Source organism: Lepisosteus platostomus, chromosome 26 (assembly GCF_059453375.1).
Source record: "Lepisosteus platostomus isolate fLepPlt1 chromosome 26, fLepPlt1.hap1, whole genome shotgun sequence".
Classification (NCBI taxonomy): Eukaryota; Metazoa; Chordata; class Actinopteri; order Semionotiformes; family Lepisosteidae; genus Lepisosteus; species Lepisosteus platostomus.
This window is the reverse complement of record NC_142636.1, coordinates 3,364,786-3,379,363: the sequence shown is the minus strand read 5'-3', so window position 1 is coordinate 3,379,363 and position 14,578 is coordinate 3,364,786. Positions and strand designations below refer to the sequence as shown.

Sequence of the window (14,578 nt, the reverse complement as noted above, 5' to 3'; positions counted from 1 at the left end):
ACGAAAAACTTCCCATGGAGAAAAACAACGGCTGTGCGTCTCTGTCGGCTTGATTCAGTTTAATGCAAGTATTCATTCTCCTCCTGGAAAATACAGCTTGCGAAAGATGAAATACAATTCTTGGCTTTTCTGGGTGAGTGCAGAAGAAATCCTGCCGGCTGGCAGAAGAATTCCAGCCTTTTTTACTCTTTAACCAGAAACTTGCGAATGATACAAAGCAAGCGGGGTGCGTTTCTGTGCAGCTGTTAACTGAACAGCTGCTGCTTCAAGCCCACCCAGGGCTCATTCCGATTTCAACATCATGCCCCCTGAAGGTAGACTGGATTTCTTTGCGAAGCATTCACCTTTTGGACGTTTCAGGAAAGGTGCGTGTCGATGCCAGACTTGAAAAGCTTTCCATACAAAGAAACAACATAGTGCTTTTGATTGATGGGAAACGGCAAGAGCGGTTTGAGCAGCTCCGGCCTCTCAACCGCTTTACAATGTGATCGGCACCTCGGTAGCCAGTTTAGAAGGCTGAAAAGGATGCTGGAAGCACAGCGACGTTCTAAAACCAGCGCTTGAAAAGCATCTGCATACATAAAATGTCCATTTCCCCAAAGCTGAATCTGCATCTTCAGAAGAATGTCAGCTATACGTTTTCGTTCTTTGTTTCCTTTTTTTACGACAAGCTTTCGAGAAATGAACTGTCTATTGTGATGAAGGCTGCATTAGAAATTGTGCATCTAGCTTAGTTCAATGAAATCGGGAGGTGCACCTGTCTCAAGCGGATGGCTCTTTGCAGGCACACTACGGAAACCTGCGGGCGCAAGTTGGGAGAAGTGACTCTTGCAGAGTGTTGAGCTTCGAGAAGAGGGCTCCGCTCAGGAAGATATTTCCACATGTTGAAGAGTCGCTTTTCGCCCTTTCTTTCCCACATTTTTCCAGTGCGGTTATTGATCGCGTTCAAAATGTTTTCCCAACGTACGTGTTACCTGCAAAATCACAGTGAAACTGTTATGCCCAAAAGATTCCTAATAGTTATTGTATTAGAATAGCTCTCCAATTTCTTAGCCTTCGTACACGCAATGTTTAAGGAAACGCTAGAGTAAATGAAACTGTAAATAGACAGGAGCTCTTCTTAGTTTTCATACAAGTTATGATGGCTGCAGCTCCTATCTGCGTCCGGGTGACCGGAGCCAAGGGATTATCTGCGGAACCCTTGATTTATCTCTCGGGCAAGGAGCTAGATACGCCCTTTTCATCTCGGTTTGATCACACCTGTGCATTAAAACGCAGTGCTCGGTACCATCGAGGTGTAAGAGGTTCAAGGATGAGCGGGAAACTTTGTTAATAAGGAGACGGGCACCGCCCAATGTGGGGCTCGAACCCACGACCCTGAGATTAAGAGTCTCATGCTCTACCGACTGAGCTAGCCGGGCGCCGGTGGAGCTGGTGGTTAACTTGTCCCTGTTGACGGCAATTTGACAAGGTATACTTCCTGGCTTTTCATCATGTGCTGACCGGATTCGAGAGTAGCACACCCTGTTCTTTGTTGATTACTGTACCTCCAGCAGCGCAAATGTCAGTAATCATTGAAATGTACGACCTACAATCTCCTCAGCATGCCCGCGTGGACTCCTCAGTGATCATCCTTCTACGTTCTGCTGTAGTTTTCATGCAAGTGAAAACCGTGCTCCAAATAACAGCGGCACAGTTGTATCCTGCGGTAAGCATTCTTCTAATTCCATCGTTTTGCTCCAGGTAAAAGGTAGCGCATCATAGTGTTGATATTCCAAGGTTTCAGAGTCCGTATTGGATGGCTTGGATGCAGACATCGCTCAGAGCTCCCAGTATGATTTTCCCGAGTTCAGTTTTGCAGTGTTTTAGTGCTTTACTACTTCCAGTGGGCCTTTGAATGCTCTGCTAAGTAGAGACGTGACATAATTACTAATGCGACCGAGTGTGCTGGCTGTTCCTGGTTCGTAATGATTAACGCGAGAAATCAATATAAACATAACTGCTTCGATTTCGAGGTTCAGTTGAAGCTTTCAAAGAAACTATCAAAGACCTCAGAACAACCGAAGACACATTTGGTCATCTCCGTATTGGTGAAGATTAAAGAGTCCCGCAAGTGTCAAGCTTGCACAAACACACACGAGAGAGAAACTCAGGACAGAATTTAAAGAAAGGGAGATGCAGACTATTTGAAGGCACTTTGCTAACCCAATGGCATGCTTACGAATCGTGCATAGGACACACGTAGCAGAGGATGGTTTCGATCCATCGACCTCTGGGTTATGGGCCCAGCACGCTTCCGCTGCGCCACTCTGCTGACGGCCTCTCTGCGTGTGGCGCACAACTGCTCTTTTTATTTCCTACATAAGTGATGAAAGAGTTGAAAGTTTCAACGACAAACGCAGACGTCACTTTGAGCGCTTGGTGTTGTAGCACAAATCATCACATGCTGCTCTACACTGGATTATAAAAGCCGACACATTTTCCAAACATTTTAATGCTGGAGTCACACTGTAGTATTAATAACAGTGCGATACTCGAGGAGCGTAGTGGGATCGCGGTGGCTCATCAGACCGCCCCGGGACAGGGGGCCCGCGTCAGGATGGCCGAGCGGTCTAAGGCGCTGCGTTCAGGTCGCAGTCTCCCCTGGAGGCGTGGGTTCGAATCCCACTCCTGACAAAAAGCTTGCTCAGTGCCGTCTCCAGTCGGGTGCAAATGGGTGAAGCAGCCTGACGCAGGGAACGTGCGCCGATAGGCGTAGGTGTATCCCCTGCCTCTTCCGATTTAGCTCGTGCTCCATAGGATGGAAGCGGATGCTCTGGCTTTTTCACTCGAATATAACCTGATCACAACAGAAGGCCGTGCAGCCCAGTGCTGGTTTAAGAATGCCTCGTGTCTTCAGGCCCCTATTCCTTCAGGTTACCCCTTTGGAATAGTCGTCCGAAAAAGACGGGAAAGGAAAAGCATGTAAGCTCCCACACACTGCGTTAGCATTAGCGGTTGGAATCTGATGGGAGAAAAGCAACCTGGCTCGCCGTCAAGCAATCCATCCCTGGTCTCCCACGTGACAGGCGGGGATACGCACCACTATACTAACGAGGAGCGCTTGCTTGGCGCTTGAAGACACTTCCTCTTGCGGCTACTACTGTTTCCGGTTTCGTCTTTTCTTTTCATTCCTCCCAGAGGAGCGCATGAAAACGTTTCCATCTGCGCCATCCTCACCCCTCCAATGCTATGGTCCCTGCTCCTCCTGGTGCACTGCAAACACTCATTCAGCCGGTTCTTTCAGTTTGAATAATTAGGTCTTCAAAGGCTGGAAGTAGGGCGCAAAAGACATGCCAATGCCAAAAGCGTGGCTGTGTGCTTCCAGCTGTGAAATGTCACTGGTGGATGTTGAAGACATTACTTCCAAGGCAGCAGGTCCAAGCGATTTAGCGTTTGTACAAGAAGCAGGAAGAGAGAAACGGCACTCCGCCTTTTTCTGGGCAGGCCGAAGCGACAGGAGAAGGGCGCCGTAGTGGGCAGGATTCGAGCCGACGCGGGGAGACCCCAATGGCTTTCTAGCCCATCGCCTTAACCGCTCGGCCACGACTACAGGGAGCGCCGCCGCCGCCGGCTTGCGATCATTTAACACGGAGGGCGAGGCAGCGGCGGTAACCTTTTTCGATGTCGCTCTCCGTTTCCCCCCAAAAAAAAGCCAAATGACATGCTAGCACTCGGACACCCTTCAGAAGACTGAAGGGTGGCTTAAAGCTGGAAGGATTAGGTCTCCCCGTTCCGACGCGACAATCGAACTTCCTTAGGCAGAGAGAAAGCAACATCGAGGAGCGTCAACAAGACTTTAGAAGCTGCGCCACACGCCACTTTCAGTCGCAGTCACAGCAGTTTTAAAGGCAGGAATCGCCTTTGCGAACGCCATGAGAAACAGAACGCAAGCTCAGGTCCTGCGGTTTAACAAACAGCCACGGCTTTCATGCGACTGGACATTTCTTTTCTGGAGCGAATTCACTTTCAACTTCAAGAAATTCACACAACTTGCGAAATACGAAATACAAATCTGGCTCATCGCTGCACAAGAAATACCGCCGGCTGGCAAGAAAATGACAACGGTGTTTTTCCTTAACGAAAAACTTCCCATGGAGAAAAACAACGGCTGTGCGTCTCTGTCGGCTTGATTCAGTTTAATGCAAGTATTCATTCTCCTCCTGGAAAATACAGCTTGCGAAAGATGAAATACAATTCTTGGCTTTTCTGGGTGAGTGCAGAAGAAATCCTGCCGGCTGGCAGAAGAATTCCAGCCTTTTTTACTCTTTAACCAGAAACTTGCGAATGATACAAAGCAAGCGGGGTGCGTTTCTGTGCAGCTGTTAACTGAACAGCTGCTGCTTCAAGCCCACCCAGGGCTCATTCCGATTTCAACATCATGCCCCCTGAAGGTAGACTGGATTTCTTTGCGAAGCATTCACCTTTTGGACGTTTCAGGAAAGGTGCGTGTCGATGCCAGACTTGAAAAGCTTTCCATACAAAGAAACAACATAGTGCTTTTGATTGATGGGAAACGGCAAGAGCGGTTTGAGCAGCTCCGGCCTCTCAACCGCTTTACAATGTGATCGGCACCTCGGTAGCCAGTTTAGAAGGCTGAAAAGGATGCTGGAAGCACAGCGACGTTCTAAAACCAGCGCTTGAAAAGCATCTGCATACATAAAATGTCCATTTCCCCAAAGCTGAATCTGCATCTTCAGAAGAATGTCAGCTATACGTTTTCGTTCTTTGTTTCCTTTTTTTACGACAAGCTTTCGAGAAATGAACTGTCTATTGTGATGAAGGCTGCATTAGAAATTGTGCATCTAGCTTAGTTCAATGAAATCGGGAGGTGCACCTGTCTCAAGCGGATGGCTCTTTGCAGGCACACTACGGAAACCTGCGGGCGCAAGTTGGGAGAAGTGACTCTTGCAGAGTGTTGAGCTTCGAGAAGAGGGCTCCGCTCAGGAAGATATTTCCACATGTTGAAGAGTCGCTTTTCGCCCTTTCTTTCCCACATTTTTCCAGTGCGGTTATTGATCGCGTTCAAAATGTTTTCCCAACGTACGTGTTACCTGCAAAATCACAGTGAAACTGTTATGCCCAAAAGATTCCTAATAGTTATTGTATTAGAATAGCTCTCCAATTTCTTAGCCTTCGTACACGCAATGTTTAAGGAAACGCTAGAGTAAATGAAACTGTAAATAGACAGGAGCTCTTCTTAGTTTTCATACAAGTTATGATGGCTGCAGCTCCTATCTGCGTCCGGGTGACCGGAGCCAAGGGATTATCTGCGGAACCCTTGATTTATCTCTCGGGCAAGGAGCTAGATACGCCCTTTTCATCTCGGTTTGATCACACCTGTGCATTAAAACGCAGTGCTCGGTACCATCGAGGTGTAAGAGGTTCAAGGATGAGCGGGAAACTTTGTTAATAAGGAGACGGGCACCGCCCAACGTGGGGCTCGAACCCACGACCCTGAGATTAAGAGTCTCATGCTCTACCGACTGAGCTAGCCGGGCGCCGGTGGAGCTGGTGGTTAACTTGTCCCTGTTGACGGCAATTTGACAAGGTATACTTCCTGGCTTTTCATCATGTGCTGACCGGATTCGAGAGTAGCACACCCTGTTCTTTGTTGATTACTGTACCTCCAGCAGCGCAAATGTCAGTAATCATTGAAATGTACGACCTACAATCTCCTCAGCATGCCCGCGTGGACTCCTCAGTGATCATCCTTCTACGTTCTGCTGTAGTTTTCATGCAAGTGAAAACCGTGCTCCAAATAACAGCGGCACAGTTGTATCCTGCGGTAAGCATTCTTCTAATTCCATCGTTTTGCTCCAGGTAAAAGGTAGCGCATCATAGTGTTGATATTCCAAGGTTTCAGAGTCCGTATTGGATGGCTTGGATGCAGACATCGCTCAGAGCTCCCAGTATGATTTTCCCGAGTTCAGTTTTGCAGTGTTTTAGTGCTTTACTACTTCCAGTGGGCCTTTGAATGCTCTGCTAAGTAGAGACGTGACATAATTACTAATGCGACCGAGTGTGCTGGCTGTTCCTGGTTCGTAATGATTACAGTGAGAAATCAATATAAACATAACTGCTTCGATTTCGAGGTTCAGTTGAAGCTTTCAAAGAAACTATCAAAGACCTCAGAACAACCGAAGACACATTTGGTCATCTCCGTATTGGTGAAGATTAAAGAGTCCCGCAAGTGTCAAGCTTGCACAAACACACACGAGAGAGAAACTCAGGACAGAATTTAAAGAAAGGGAGATGCAGACTATTTGAAGGCACTTTGCTAACCCAATGGCATGCTTATGAATCGTGCATAGGACACACGTAGCAGAGGATGGTTTCGATCCATCGGCCTCTGGGTTATGGGCCCAGCACGCTTCCGCTGCGCCACTCTGCTGACGGCCTCGCTGCGTGTGGCGCACAACTGCTCTTTTTATTTCCTACATAAGTGATGAAAGAGTTGAAAGTTTCAACGACAAACGCAGACGTCACTTTGAGCGCTTGGTGTTGTAGCACAAATCATCACATGCTGCTCTACACTGGATTATAAAAGCCGACACATTTTCCAAACATTTTAATGCTGGAGTCACACTGTAGTATTAATAACAGTGCGATACTCGAGGAGCGTAGTGGGATCGCGGTGGCTCATCAGACCGCCCCGGGACAGGGGGCCCGCGTCAGGATGGCCGAGCGGTCTAAGGCGCTGCGTTCAGGTCGCAATCTCCCCTGGAGGCGTGGGTTCGAATCCCACTCCTGACAAAAAGCTTGCTCAGTGCCGTCTCCAGTCGGGTGCAAATGGGTGAAGCAGCCTGACGCAGGGAACGTGCGCCGATAGGCGTAGGTGTATCCCCTGCCTCTTCCGATTTAGCTCGTGCTCCATAGGATGGAAGCGGATGCTCTGGCTTTTTGACTCGAATATAACCTGATCACAACAGAAGGCCGTGCAGCCCAGTGCTGGTTTAAGAATGCCTCGTGTCTTCAGGCCCCTATTCCTTCAGGTTACCCCTTTGGAATAGTCGTCCGAAAAAGACGGGAAAGGAAAAGCATGTAAGCTCCCACACACTGCGTTAGCATTAGCGGTTGGAATCTGATGGGAGAAAAGCAACCTGGCTCGCCGTCAAGCAATCCATCCCTGGTCTCCCACGTGACAGGCGGGGATACGCACCACTATACTAACGAGGAGCGCTTGCTTGGCGCTTGAAGACACTTCCTCTTGCGGCTACTACTGTTTCCGGTTTCGTCTTTTCTTTTCATTCCTCCCAGAGGAGCGCATGAAAACGTTTCCATCTGCGCCATCCTCACCCCTCCAATGCTATGGTCCCTGCTCCTCCTGGTGCACTGCAAACACTCATTCAGCCGGTTCTTTCAGTTTGAATAATTAGGTCTTCAAAGGCTGGAAGTAGGGCGCAAAAGACATGCCAATGCCAAAAGCGTGGCTGTGTGCTTCCAGCTGTGAAATGTCACTGGTGGATGTTGAAGACATTACTTCCAAGGCAGCAGGTCCAAGCGATTTAGCGTTTGTACAAGAAGCAGGAAGAGAGAAACGGCACTCCGCCTTTTTCTGGGCAGGCCGAAGCGACAGGAGAAGGGCGCCGTAGTGGGCAGGATTCGAGCCGACGCGGGGAGACCCCAATGGCTTTCTAGCCCATCGCCTTAACCGCTCGGCCACGACTACAGGGAGCGCCGCCGCCGCCGGCTTGCGATCATTTAACACGGAGGGCGAGGCAGCGGCGGTAACCTTTTTCGATGTCGCTCTCCGTTTCCCCCCAAAAAAAAGCCAAATGACATGCTAGCACTCGGACACCCTTCAGAAGACTGAAGGGTGGCTTAAAGCTGGAAGGATTAGGTCTCCCCGTTCCGACGCGACAATCGAACTTCCTTAGGCAGAGAGAAAGCAACATCGAGGAGCGTCAACAAGACTTTAGAAGCTGCGCCACACGCCACTTTCAGTCGCAGTCACAGCAGTTTTAAAGGCAGGAATCGCCTTTGCGAACGCCATGAGAAACAGAACGCAAGCTCAGGTCCTGCGGTTTAACAAACAGCCACGGCTTTCATGCGACTGGACATTTCTTTTCTGGAGCGAATTCACTTTCAACTTCAAGAAATTCACACAACTTGCGAAATACGAAATACAAATCTGGCTCATCGCTGCACAAGAAATACCGCCGGCTGGCAAGAAAATGACAACGGTGTTTTTCCTTAACGAAAAACTTCCCATGGAGAAAAACAACGGCTGTGCGTCTCTGTCGGCTTGATTCAGTTTAATGCAAGTATTCATTCTCCTCCTGGAAAATACAGCTTGCGAAAGATGAAATACAATTCTTGGCTTTTCTGGGTGAGTGCAGAAGAAATCCTGCCGGCTGGCAGAAGAATTCCAGCCTTTTTTACTCTTTAACCAGAAACTTGCGAATGATACAAAGCAAGCGGGGTGCGTTTCTGTGCAGCTGTTAACTGAACAGCTGCTGCTTCAAGCCCACCCAGGGCTCATTCCGATTTCAACATCATGCCCCCTGAAGGTAGACTGGATTTCTTTGCGAAGCATTCACCTTTTGGACGTTTCAGGAAAGGTGCGTGTCGATGCCAGACTTGAAAAGCTTTCCATACAAAGAAACAACATAGTGCTTTTGATTGATGGGAAACGGCAAGAGCGGTTTGAGCAGCTCCGGGCTCTCAACCGCTTTACAATGTGATCGGCACCTCGGTAGCCAGTTTAGAAGGCTGAAAAGGATGCTGGAAGCACAGCGACGTTCTAAAACCAGCGCTTGAAAAGCATCTGCATACATAAAATGTCCATTTCCCCAAAGCTGAATCTGCATCTTCAGAAGATTGTCAGCTATACGTTTTCGTTCTTTGTTTCCTTTTTTTACGACAAGCTTTCGAGAAATGAACTGTCTATTGTGATGAAGGCTGCATTAGAAATTGTGCATCTAGCTTAGTTCAATGAAATCGGGAGGTGCACCTGTCTCAAGCGGATGGCTCTTTGCAGGCACACTACGGAAACCTGCGGGCGCAAGTTGGGAGAAGTGACTCTTGCAGAGTGTTGAGCTTCGAGAAGAGGGCTCCGCTCAGGAAGATATTTCCACATGTTGAAGAGTCGCTTTTCGCCCTTTCTTTCCCACATTTTTCCAGTGCGGTTATTGATCGCGTTCAAAATGTTTTCCCAACGTACGTGTTACCTGCAAAATCACAGTGAAACTGTTATGCCCAAAAGATTCCTAATAGTTATTGTATTAGAATAGCTCTCCAATTTCTTAGCCTTCGTACACGCAATGTTTAAGGAAACGCTAGAGTAAATGAAACTGTAAATAGACAGGAGCTCTTCTTAGTTTTCATACAAGTTATGATGGCTGCAGCTCCTATCTGCGTCCGGGTGACCGGAGCCAAGGGATTATCTGCGGAACCCTTGATTTATCTCTCGGGCAAGAAGCTAGATACGCCCTTTTCATCTCGGTTTGATCACACCTGTGCATTAAAACGCAGTGCTCGGTACCATCGAGGTGTAAGAGGTTCAAGGATGAGCGGGAAACTTTGTTAATAAGGAGACGGGCACCGCCCAACGTGGGGCTCGAACCCACGACCCTGAGATTAAGAGTCTCATGCTCTACCGACTGAGCTAGCCGGGCGCCGGTGGAGCTGGTGGTTAACTTGTCCCTGTTGACGGCAATTTGACAAGGTATACTTCCTGGCTTTTCATCATGTGCTGACCGGATTCGAGAGTAGCACACCCTGTTCTTTGTTGATTACTGTACCTCCAGCAGCGCAAATGTCAGTAATCATTGAAATGTACGACCTACAATCTCCTCAGCATGCCCGCGTGGACTCCTCAGTGATCATCCTTCTACGTTCTGCTGTAGTTTTCATGCAAGTGAAAACCGTGCTCCAAATAACAGCGGCACAGTTGTATCCTGCGGTAAGCATTCTTCTAATTCCATCGTTTTGCTCCAGGTAAAAGGTAGCGCATCATAGTGTTGATATTCCAAGGTTTCAGAGTCCGTATTGGATGGCTTGGATGCAGACATCGCTCAGAGCTCCCAGTATGATTTTCCCGAGTTCAGTTTTGCAGTGTTTTAGTGCTTTACTACTTCCAGTGGGCCTTTGAATGCTCTGCTAAGTAGAGACGTGACATAATTACTAATGCGACCGAGTGTGCTGGCTGTTCCTGGTTCGTAATGATTACAGTGAGAAATCAATATAAACATAACTGCTTCGATTTCGAGGTTCAGTTGAAGCTTTCAAAGAAACTATCAAAGACCTCAGAACAACCGAAGACACATTTGGTCATCTCCGTATTGGTGAAGATTAAAGAGTCCCGCAAGTGTCAAGCTTGCACAAACACACACGAGAGAGAAACTCAGGACAGAATTTAAAGAAAGGGAGATGCAGACTATTTGAAGGCACTTTGCTAACCCAATGGCATGCTTATGAATCGTGCATAGGATACACATAGCAGAGGATGGTTTCGATCCATCGACCTCTGGGTTATGGGCCCAGCACGCTTCCGCTGCGCCACTCTGCTGACGGCCTCTCTGCGTGTGGCGCACAACTGCTCTTTTTATTTCCTACATAAGTGATGAAAGAGTTGAAAGTTTCAACGACAAACGCAGACGTCACTTTGAGCGCTTGGTGTTGTAGCACAAATCATCACATGCTGCTCTACACTGGATTATAAAAGCCGACACATTTTCCAAACATTTTAATGCTGGAGTCACACTGTAGTATTAATAACAGTGCGATACTCGAGGAGCGTAGTGGGATCGCGGTGGCTCATCAGACCGCCCCGGGACAGGGGGCCCGCGTCAGGATGGCCGAGCGGTCTAAGGCGCTGCGTTCAGGTCGCAGTCTCCCCTGGAGGCGTGGGTTCGAATCCCACTCCTGACAAAAAGCTTGCTCAGTGCCGTCTCCAGTCGGGTGCAAATGGGTGAAGCAGCCTGACGCAGGGAACGTGCGCCGATAGGCGTAGGTGTATCCCCTGCCTCTTCCGATTTAGCTCGTGCTCCATAGGATGGAAGCGGATGCTCTGGCTTTTTCACTCGAATATAACCTGATCACAACAGAAGGCCGTGCAGCCCAGTGCTGGTTTAAGAATGCCTCGTGTCTTCAGGCCCCTATTCCTTCAGGTTACCCCTTTGGAATAGTCGTCCGAAAAAGACGGGAAAGGAAAAGCATGTAAGCTCCCACTCACTGCGTTAGCATTAGCGGTTGGAATCTGATGGGAGAAAAGCAACCTGGCTCGCCGTCAAGCAATCCATCCCTGGTCTCCCACGTGACAGGCGGGGATACGCACCACTATACTAACGAGGAGCGCTTGCTTGGCGCTTGAAGACACTTCCTCTTGCGGCTACTACTGTTTCCGGTTTCGTCTTTTCTTTTCATTCCTCCCAGAGGAGCGCATGAAAACGTTTCCATCTGCGCCATCCTCACCCCTCCAATGCTATGGTCCCTGCTCCTCCTGGTGCACTGCAAACACTCATTCAGCCGGTTCTTTCAGTTTGAATAATTAGGTCTTCAAAGGCTGGAAGTAGGGCGCAAAAGACATGCCAATGCCAAAAGCGTGGCTGTGTGCTTCCAGCTGTGAAATGTCACTGGTGGATGTTGAAGACATTACTTCCAAGGCAGCAGGTCCAAGCGATTTAGCGTTTGTACAAGAAGCAGGAAGAGAGAAACGGCACTCCGCCTTTTTCTGGGCAGGCCGAAGCGACAGGAGAAGGGCGCCGTAGTGGGCAGGATTCGAGCCGACGCGGGGAGACCCCAATGGCTTTCTAGCCCATCGCCTTAACCGCTCGGCCACGACTACAGGGAGCGCCGCCGCCGCCGGCTTGCGATCATTTAACACGGAGGGCGAGGCAGCGGCGGTAACCTTTTTCGATGTCGCTCTCCGTTTCCCCCCAAAAAAAAGCCAAATGACATGCTAGCACTCGGACACCCTTCAGAAGACTGAAGGGTGGCTTAAAGCTGGAAGGATTAGGTCTCCCCGTTCCGACGCGACAATCGAACTTCCTTAGGCAGAGAGAAAGCAACATCGAGGAGCGTCAACAAGACTTTAGAAGCTGCGCCACACGCCACTTTCAGTCGCAGTCACAGCAGTTTTAAAGGCAGGAATCGCCTTTGCGAACGCCATGAGAAACAGAACGCAAGCTCAGGTCCTGCGGTTTAACAAACAGCCACGGCTTTCATGCGACTGGACATTTCTTTTCTGGAGCGAATTCACTTTCAACTTCAAGAAATTCACACAACTTGCGAAATACGAAATACAAATCTGGCTCATCGCTGCACAAGAAATACCGCCGGCTGGCAAGAAAATGACAACGGTGTTTTTCCTTAACGAAAAACTTCCCATGGAGAAAAACAACGGCTGTGCGTCTCTGTCGGCTTGATTCAGTTTAATGCAAGTATTCATTCTCCTCCTGGAAAATACAGCTTGCGAAAGATGAAATACAATTCTTGGCTTTTCTGGGTGAGTGCAGAAGAAATCCTGCCGGCTGGCAGAAGAATTCCAGCCTTTTTTACTCTTTAACCAGAAACTTGCGAATGATACAAAGCAAGCGGGGTGCGTTTCTGTGCAGCTGTTAACTGAACAGCTGCTGCTTCAAGCCCACCCAGGGCTCATTCCGATTTCAACATCATGCCCCCTGAAGGTAGACTGGATTTCTTTGCGAAGCATTCACCTTTTGGACGTTTCAGGAAAGGTGCGTGTCGATGCCAGACTTGAAAAGCTTTCCATACAAAGAAACAACATAGTGCTTTTGATTGATGGGAAACGGCAAGAGCGGTTTGAGCAGCTCCGGCCTCTCAACCGCTTTACAATGTGATCGGCACCTCGGTAGCCAGTTTAGAAGGCTGAAAAGGATGCTGGAAGCACAGCGACGTTCTAAAACCAGCGCTTGAAAAGCATCTGCATACATAAAATGTCCATTTCCCCAAAGCTGAATCTGCATCTTCAGAAGATTGTCAGCTATACGTTTTCGTTCTTTGTTTCCTTTTTTTACGACAAGCTTTCGAGAAATGAACTGTCTATTGTGATGAAGGCTGCATTAGAAATTGTGCATCTAGCTTAGTTCAATGAAATCGGGAGGTGCACCTGTCTCAAGCGGATGGCTCTTTGCAGGCACACTACGGAAACCTGCGGGCGCAAGTTGGGAGAAGTGACTCTTGCAGAGTGTTGAGCTTCGAGAAGAGGGCTCCGCTCAGGAAGATATTTCCACATGTTGAAGAGTCGCTTTTCGCCCTTTCTTTCCCACATTTTTCCAGTGCGGTTATTGATCGCGTTCAAAATGTTTTCCCAACGTACGTGTTACCTGCAAAATCACAGTGAAACTGTTATGCCGAAAAGATTCCTAATAGTTATTGTATTAGAATAGCTCTCCAATTTCTTAGCCTTCGTACACGCAATGTTTAAGGAAACGCTAGAGTAAATGAAACTGTAAATAGACAGGAGCTCTTCTTAGTTTTCATACAAGTTATGATGGCTGCAGCTCCTATCTGCGTCCGGGTGACCGGAGCCAAGGGATTATCTGCGGAACCCTTGATTTATCTCTCGGGCAAGGAGCTAGATACGCCCTTTTCATCTCGGTTTGATCACACCTGTGCATTAAAACGCAGTGCTCGGTACCATCGAGGTGTAAGAGGTTCAAGGATGAGCGGGAAACTTTGTTAATAAGGAGACGGGCACCGCGCAACGTGGGGCTCGAACCCACGACCCTGAGATTAAGAGTCTCATGCTCTACCGACTGAGCTAGCCGGGCGCCGGTGGAGCTGGTGGTTAACTTGTCCCTGTTGACGGCAATTTGACAAGGTATACTTCCTGGCTTTTCATCATGTGCTGACCGGATTCGAGAGTAGCACACCCTGTTCTTTGTTGATTACTGTACCTCCAGCAGCGCAAATGTCAGTAATCATTGAAATGTACGACCTACAATCTCCTCAGCATGCCCGCGTGGACTCCTCAGTGATCATCCTTCTACGTTCTGCTGTAGTTTTCATGCAAGTGAAAACCGTGCTCCAAATAACAGCGGCACAGTTGTATCCTGCGGTAAGCATTCTTCTAATTCCATCGTTTTGCTCCAGGTAAAAGGTAGCGCATCATAGTGTTGATATTCCAAGGTTTCAGAGTCCGTATTGGATGGCTTGGATGCAGACATCGCTCAGAGCTCCCAGTATGATTTTCCCGAGTTCAGTTTTGCAGTGTTTTAGTGCTTTACTACTTCCAGTGGGCCTTTGAATGCTCTGCTAAGTAGAGACGTGACATAATTACTAATGCGACCGAGTGTGCTGGCTGTTCCTGGTTCGTAATGATTACAGTGAGAAATCAATATAAACATAACTGCTTCGATTTCGAGGTTCAGTTGAAGCTTTCAAAGAAACTATCAAAGACCTCAGAACAACCGAAGACACATTTGGTCATCTCCGTATTGGTGAAGATTAAAGAGTCCCGCAAGTGTCAAGCTTGCACAAACACACACGAGAGAGAAACTCAGGACAGAATTTAAAGAAAGGGAGATGCAGACTATTTGAAGGCACTTTGCTAACCCAATGGCATGCTTAT

At 48.4% G+C, this 14,578-nt stretch overlaps 7 non-coding genes across 7 annotated transcripts; 3 read left to right on the top strand and 4 right to left on the bottom strand.

Annotated features, from left to right (window-relative positions):
* Positions 1–1,348: 1,348 nt before the first annotated feature.
* trnak-cuu (transfer RNA lysine (anticodon CUU)) lies at positions 1,349–1,421 on the bottom strand. Its single transcript has one exon. It is a non-coding gene; the product is annotated as a tRNA-Lys (tRNA).
* Positions 1,422–2,593: 1,172 nt separating this feature from the next.
* On the top strand, positions 2,594–2,676 carry trnal-cag (transfer RNA leucine (anticodon CAG)). The gene has a single exon. It is a non-coding gene; the product is annotated as a tRNA-Leu (tRNA).
* A 2,791-nt stretch (positions 2,677–5,467) lies between these two features.
* Positions 5,468–5,540, bottom strand: trnak-cuu (transfer RNA lysine (anticodon CUU)). Its single transcript has one exon. It is a non-coding gene; the product is annotated as a tRNA-Lys (tRNA).
* Positions 5,541–6,712: 1,172 nt separating this feature from the next.
* Positions 6,713–6,795, top strand: trnal-cag (transfer RNA leucine (anticodon CAG)). Its single transcript has one exon. It is a non-coding gene; the product is annotated as a tRNA-Leu (tRNA).
* A 2,791-nt stretch (positions 6,796–9,586) lies between these two features.
* trnak-cuu (transfer RNA lysine (anticodon CUU)) lies at positions 9,587–9,659 on the bottom strand. The gene has a single exon. It is a non-coding gene; the product is annotated as a tRNA-Lys (tRNA).
* A 1,172-nt stretch (positions 9,660–10,831) lies between these two features.
* Positions 10,832–10,914, top strand: trnal-cag (transfer RNA leucine (anticodon CAG)). Its single transcript has one exon. It is a non-coding gene; the product is annotated as a tRNA-Leu (tRNA).
* A 2,791-nt stretch (positions 10,915–13,705) lies between these two features.
* trnak-cuu (transfer RNA lysine (anticodon CUU)) lies at positions 13,706–13,778 on the bottom strand. The gene has a single exon. It is a non-coding gene; the product is annotated as a tRNA-Lys (tRNA).
* Positions 13,779–14,578: the final 800 nt, after the last annotated feature.